Below are 7350 nucleotides of genomic sequence, written 5' to 3' on the forward strand. Positions count from 1 at the left end.
GTGTGAGGGAGATGTCTAAAAACTAGGCTCCCAAAGACAGCCCTTCATGTCTGGTGCTTTCATGTGTGTATGCACACCTGTTTGACGCGTGTACACCTTCACTCGTGCCCGTTTCATGCGTGTACACCTGTTCATGTGTGCATGCACCTGTTTCGCGTGTGTATGTGCCTGGGCATTCACCCTGCATTGCGTCATATGTTGTATTTTACAGATTTTTTTTTTTTTTCAGTTTGTATCGTGAGCTTGTAACGACTTTGTGAAGAAAAGAGGGGGCCCTGGCAGCCTTTGACTTTGAGAAACGTGATGTCACGGGACCAGATGAGACAGCCCGGGTGAGGCCGGCAGAGGCCATCGTGGCCTGGGAGTCCGTGCACATCCACTGTCTGTCGCTGTGTGACAAGTGACCCCAAAACCTAGGGGGTAAGGCAACGTACACGTACGATTGTACAGCTTCTTCAGGTTGCAAATTCAGGGCAGCCCTGCTGAGCGACTCTGGCCCAGTCCCCCGCGTCACCGTGAAGATGCTGTCCAGGGCTGCGGCCATCTGTAGGCTCAGCTGGGCTGGAGGTTCTGCTCCAGGATGCTGTGCTGACGTGTCTGCGGGCAGAGGCCTGCTCCTCCACACCTGGCCCCTCCCTGGGGCTGCCAAGTGCATTCCTGCCCAGGGCCGCTCCTTTCCCCAGAGACGTAGCAGTGCTGGTCTTATGCCCAGTGTCAAGGTGGCCGGGTCAGGAGCAAAGACTTGTTTCCCCTACTCAGAGTCTACTCCTGCAGGGTTGGGCGACAGTGGAGGTCGCGCAGGAAGGTGTTCGCTGAAGACCGTGCTCTGTGACTTGACGGGTGTTCCTCCCAGGAGGGTGAAATGGAGACTGGACACTGGGAGCGGCGTCCTGCGCGACCCCGCATGTAGTGGGCTCACAGCAGAGCTACGTCCTTCCTTTACAGATACTTTTCAGAGTCTGCCCGCCTTTAGATTCTCTGATTAACATGTCTGAGGAGGGTCCCAGGAGTCTGCCACCTGCCAGGCCAAGGACGTTCCCTGCCTGTGACTGGTCCCTTGACACCCTGAGAAATGTGACTTGAGAGGATCACCCGAGTTTCCTAAATGAGTCACCTGTCTTCTCTTCCCTTTGCTTTCATGCCTCCCCCAGGCTGGGTCAGTCCTGTCAGCTGCAGCGATAACTGTATGCTGGGGTTACAAGGAGATTGGGGGTGTGTCTGGTCCCCCAGGGAGATTCAGTGACTGAGGATGCTGTCATGGCAGCCAAAATGTCCTTATTGCTTTCACTTTTAGTGAAGTTCAGTGACTACGTTTTCTGAGGCACAACGATGTCCTTGTGAACAATTGGTGATCAAGGAAGCAAACAAGTGTGGGAAAATGATCCTGCCTTGAAACCTGAAAAACGGCAAAACAGTAAAGAGCCCTGAAGAGCCCATGAACCTCCTCATGGGGCAGTGAGGAGACACCACAGTAATGGCTTAAAAAAAAAATGAGATGATACTGAAGAAAAGGTAAACTAAATTTTGGGTCTCCTATGGGTAAAGAGATTGTGGTTTACATTTTGTAGGCATGTGTTTTCATAATTATTTATTTTTCTTTGTTGGATTTAGAATTAGTAGCAATAAATGTGATTTTTTTTAATTAAAAAATTAGGGTACACGAAGTCTAATCCCTTTGTGATATTTCTGTACTGTGAGGCTCCACATACAAAAGTGAAGCCCAGACTGTCTATCTCTACTGAACCAGAGAGAAGTGGTCATCTCCTGCAGGTCAGTCTGGCCTCCAGGCGTCTGGCCATCCTCCCAGTTTTGGGCACACATGCGTCACTGGTGCTTCCTGCCAGGCTGTGACTCTGCCCAGGTTTCAGGAGCACCTGGAACAGTTTTCCTGGGGGTCCTGCTTTGTTCTGGCTCCTGGAAGCACAGGCTTTTGATGGAAGGACTCTCTCCACCGCCAGGTCAATTGGTGATTGCCCCCCAGGCTGTATTTCTCGCATGGGGCACAGAGAGTGCGGGCGTAGTGTCCTAGCCCTGGAGCCAGCTCTAGGACTGCACAGCGGCCTTGCCTCCACCCCTCATCTGGGAACAGGGCGGTGGGGAGGAGAAGGGAACCCCAGGGTCTTGCCCCTTCTGCATCTTGAGAACACGGGAACACATTGTCCCATTGTCTCTCACCATTCACAGCCCAAGCTTGTGTGAAGTATTTATTTTATAACCTCCCCTGACAATGATGTATTTTATATAAGCAGCACATAAAGTGGTGATTTAATACCCTTATCAAGCAAGATCGAAACAATAGGGAACAGATATCACTGTAGAAAAGTTACTTTATCCGGGAAACATTTGTCTACTGCAGGTGGAAATGAATCATGGCTTCCTCCTCGGCGGCTCCTGATGAGCCTGTGAGATTCTGTCCTGTTCGCCACTATTAGTTTATAAGCTACACCTTTCTTTCTGACGTTAGTTACAAGCTCTACCTTTCCTTCTATGATGCTTCTTTCTTGCCTGTTCAGCACTGTTACAGTTACAAGCTCTACCTTTCCTTCTGCGATGTGTATTTCTTGCCTGTTCAGCACTGTTAGTTACAAGCTATACCTTTTCTTCTGTGATGTATATTTCTTGAAGGCATGGACTAAATCCTAATTCCACAGTATTCGATGCACATACTCAAGAGATATTTGTTTGAATGAATGGATTAATGGAAAATAGAAGTGGTGACTTCACTTTTAATTCATTATGCCAAACTTTGTTTACACACAAAATTTTATGGTCTTTTGGATAAACTAGGCTTCTGTGCAGGGTGGATAGAGATTGTGGGAGTGCAGCAAATGGCTCTGTGCCTCTAGGCTCACAAGGGGCTTGAGGGACTTGATGGTGGCACCTGTGTTGAAAACTCGGTTCTGCAAATCCATTCGAGTGATCTGCCAGCACACATAGCCCTGCTTCCCAGCTGATTTCTGCCCAGAGGCTTCTCCTGGACACCCCAGGTGAACATGGGTTCAGCCAGCACTGCTGGACTTCCACAGCAAGCCAGGTGCTGCAGGGATGAGGGAGAAGAGGGGCAGGACCCGGATCTTCCTGGGTCCCAGGACCCGTGTGGGGACACTGGCTGGCCTGGCTCTTGTTGGGGAGGTCAGGGAAATGATGGCATGGAGCCTCTGTTGGCAGGAGCCGCTTGTTCAAACATGGATCCCAGGTCTGTGTGTGGGAGGCAAAATAGAAATGTATGTGGATATCATCAGTAACATAGCAAATGTGGGCTTCTTCCCTAGGGTGGCTGACCCTCTCGCTCATCTGCTGAGCAAAGGCCCGGCCTGGCCTTCTGGTCCTCCACAGTGAACTTTTCCCAAGCTCTGTCCACTCCATGGAGATGGCTGGAGTCAGGGCAGACATGAGGTGTTTGCCACCTTTCTTTTTTTTCTTTCTTTTTTTTTTTTTTTTTGAGACGGAGTATTGCTCTGTCACCCAGGCTGGAGTGCAGTGGTGTGATCTCGGCTTAGTGCAAGCTCCACCTCCCGGGTTCATGCCATTCTCCTGCCTCAGCCTCCTGAGTAGCTGGGAGCACAGCCACCCGCCACCACGCCCGGCTAATTTTTTGCATTTTTAGTAGAGACGGGGCTTCACCGTGTTAGCCAGGATGGTCTCGATCTCCTGACCTCGTGATCCACCCGCCTCGGCCTCCCAAAGTGCTGGGATTACAGGCGCGAGCCACCGCACCCAGCCCAGGTGTTCGTCCGTTTTTGAAAGCTGCATTTAAAGAATGAAATAGACCGAACAGAATTACTTACTTTTGAATATTTAATACTTAGTTTACAAGAACACTTAAATATAGTTAATGTATTTGAATAATAAGGAAGAACTTTCCCTCTCTGTTTCCAGAGCAAAAGTACAAACCTTTACTTGGCAGGGATTTCACTCTGTTTCTAAAAAGCCAGCAAGCACTTTTCCTGAAATAGACCCGTCTGTTCCTCTGCAAAGACCCTACTAACATTTTAGCTGCATTTCTGCTGCATCTTCATGTGATAGATGATAGGAAATTCCTTGCTACTGGAACTTCACGATGTTTCCTTTTACACATCAGATAGAAAGTATAGATAGTAAGTCTCAGATTAGTTGCCATCTCGGTCTTGGTAGAGCTGCCACCAACAGCCTCTGTCAGTTACAACAGAGTGTGTCTCCCCAGCAACCAGGCTTAGACTGCAGACCGAGCCAGCCTCACCCAGGATTCAGTGCAACGTCCTCCAAAGCTGTAGCCGCTGCTCTCGGAGGAGACTTGAGGAGCCCTCCCTTTGATGCCTGTGCATGGCTGTTCTCAGATCACAGCAGCTGCAGCTGCAGCAGCATCTCGGAGGATGCCGGCAGGGGTGTCCTGGGTATTGACACCACAGCAGGGGCCTGCAGTGTCTGAATGAAATGGGCCGTGACACTGAGCAGCCTAGAGGAGTCCACAGCCACGTTTCAAAGGTGCAGCGGCCCGAGGTGAACCCCAGAGTACTGAGGAGCCTGGAGTTGACGTGGCACGACTCCATTGAGAGAGCTGGCTGAATTCTGTACCTGTGGCGGCAAAAGATGGCTGTTTGGGCTTGGCCCCTTCCCAGGCCAGGGCTAGGGAGGTTGTCTGCACAGCTAGTGGGAGCTTGACTCTGTTCACACTCGGGGCTGAGTCCCTCACCTTTCTGTGACCCCAGGGAAGATAGACATGCCGAGCTCTCCTGGAAGAGGCCCCTGATGAGTCGAAGCTGAGCTTCAGGATGGTCAACCTTGTGGTGTGCGGGACAGGTTCAGAGTCGGTGCGTGCTACATAGGGGCCCGGCTGCTGTTGTCACTAATTGGGCTCAGTAGACGCTGCCAGTGGTCGTGGCTCCTGTGGTACTCCCTGCGGTGAAGGTGTCGGTCCTGTGACAGGCAGCCTGGCAGGAGGAAGGCGCTGGTAGAGTTGTGCCCCGAGGCCCCCTTCCTCTTGAGGAACAGGAAGGGGATTTGGGATTCTGCTTCCAGCTGCGCTCCCTTGCTATGTTCTTGGCCTCTGGGGCCGGGAGAAGCTGAGTGCCGGCCTGAGGCCTGGACCCGTTCCACAGCCTCCGCAGCGCTTGTGGTGGTATGTGGGATGTGGCCCTTGGAACTCCAAGCCCTACCCTGCCATGCCCGCCTGTTGGGGTGTCTCAGGCACCTGTGTGCCAGGCTCCGTGGAGGTGTGGGCGGTAGCAAGGACTGCGGTGTAGAGGGGACACGGTACGCGGATGAAGATGAGAAGCATCAGGGAGGCACTTGAGGCAGTGACAGCAGAGCTGAGACCTGCAAGGAGGGGACTGGCTGTGGGTGTTGGGGCTCAGGGATCTGCCTCTACCAGAGCCACAGTGGCCAGTGACGGCAGAGTAGAGGACCGAGGCCCGGGGAAACCGTGCGCACGGTTCGCATCAGGTGTGCAGATCTGCCGGGCTGTATTGCCCTTCTCAGTCCTGGCTGGGCCTGGGGTCCCAGAGGGCACTGAGGGTCCTCGCGTCTCCCTCTTCTTGCTTACCTGTTTCTTCCTGGTCAAGGGATGCTTGTTTATTGCAACTCTGGCAGTTATTCTGAATGTTAAGAGGAGTTTCACAAAATTGTAGGGGAGAGGGACCAGGGATTCTTTTTTCTTTTTTTTCCCCCCTGATTTTACACGGAGGTTTCTGCTGTCCCTTAGTGTGGAGGCAGAGTGCAGATGCTCTGCAGTTCTGTCCAGGAAGAGAAGAGCTTCTGGAAAGTCACAGATCTGATCATTGCAATAGCACTGACATTTTTAAATGGGAGAATGCTGATGTCTATAATAATCAGAGTAAAACTTTGGTAACTTCAATATAAAGATGCCGAGATGATCTTAGAGCCACTTCGTCCATAAAACCTTCTACAGTGTGGAGTGTGACATCTCTACCAGCCTCTGGTCAGTGGCCGCCTGTGGGTGACAGAATGCTTGAAGTGTAAATGAGAAACTGAACTTCTAATTTTATTCAATTTTAGTCCAATTTAAATAGCTATATGGGCCGGGCACCGTGGCTCATGCCTGTATTCCCAGCAGTTTGGGAGGTTGAGATGGGTGGATCACGTGAGGTCAGGTGTTCGAGACCAGCCTGGCCAACAGGGTGAAATCCCATCTCTACTAAAAATACACAAAATTAGCCGGGCGTGGTGACAGGTGCCTGTATTCCCAGCTACTCAGGAGGCCGAGGCAGGAGAATCACTTGAACTTGAGAGGCAGAGGTTGCAGCGAGCTGAGATTGTGCCACTGCACTCCAGACTGGGGGACAGAGGGAGATTCTGTCTTAAGAAAAAAAAAAAAGATTTAAAAGCCCCTACATGCCCCTAGTTGCTTCTGTGGGAGACGGCATGGTTCCAGAAGGTAGACTTAGTGTTGAGGACTCTGCAGTGTCAGGCTGGAGACAGTCTCCCTTTCTAGTAGCGTGTGCCCCTGGGCTGCCCCTCTACCAGAAGGGATGGTGACATCTCTGGGAGGTATCTGTGGACTCAGATCGGTGTGGATTAGTGACTTGTGTTACTCACAGATACTAAATTTTATGGGTAAATGAATACCTGGACTTGCTGCAACTTCAGGGTGAGATTCGGGAGTAGAGAGTGAAAAGTGACAAGGGGACCCAGGGCTTGTTCTGCCGCCCCCAGGACCTGCTTGAGGCGCCTTCCCGTCTGAAGCCACAGCACCTGCTTGGGACACCCCCCCTCTCTGAAGCCCCAGCACCTAGTCGGGGCTCCCCTCCCTTCTGAAGCCCCCAGCACCTGGTCGGGGCATCCCTCCCCTCTGAAGCCCCCAGCACCTGGTCGGGTCGCCCCTCTCCTCGGAAGCCCCGGCACCCTCCTGGCCTGTGGTGCTGCTTCTCCAAATGTTGCCCTTGGCTGTCTCCCAGGAGTCACCAGCACCCGATCAGGCTGCGTGTGTCACTTCTTCACGGATCTGCGGTGTTGGTGAAGTCGGTGAAGCTCATTTGTCTCATCTTCCTCCTCATGTGCCGTATCTCACCTGTTGTCTGTCCGAGTTCGTGTGTGTGCGTGTTGTGCGTTCTCAGGCTGTACTCGGTGCTTAGGTGAGAAGAATGTCAGAGCAACGGACTGTCTGCTCCAAAGGACGCTGTGTGTGAATCGAGACACGGTTTACTTGTGGGGTTTAAATTTCCTTGGTGTTGGAGGCAATTAGGGGGAAACAAGTTCTAAAAAAGCCCCTGTGGCGGCGGAAGACAATAAAGAAAAACATAACTTTATACACACTTAGCAGTTGATTTAATTTGAAGGTAAATTTTGCATTTTGGGGACTCCTAAAGCTACTATTTGTTGGGATTCCTTGATGAGCTTTTCTTGTTTTCTGTC

General features: G+C 51.6%; 1 long non-coding RNA gene across 1 annotated transcript in view; it reads left to right on the forward strand.

Moving 5' to 3' along the window:
* LOC140711208 (uncharacterized) overlaps positions 1 to 6827 on the forward strand; it is a 29604-nt gene extending 22777 nt beyond the window's left edge. The window contains exon 3 of the long non-coding RNA XR_012092367.1: positions 230 to 6827. This is a non-coding gene — a long non-coding RNA (uncharacterized lncRNA). The remainder of the gene's footprint in view (positions 1 to 229) is intronic.
* The last annotated feature ends 523 nt before the right edge of the window (positions 6828 to 7350 follow it).

The sequence above is a fragment of the Chlorocebus sabaeus genome, unplaced genomic scaffold (assembly GCF_047675955.1).
Source record: "Chlorocebus sabaeus isolate Y175 unplaced genomic scaffold, mChlSab1.0.hap1 unalloc_scaffold_293, whole genome shotgun sequence".
NCBI lineage: Eukaryota > Metazoa > Chordata > Mammalia > Primates > Cercopithecidae > Chlorocebus > Chlorocebus sabaeus.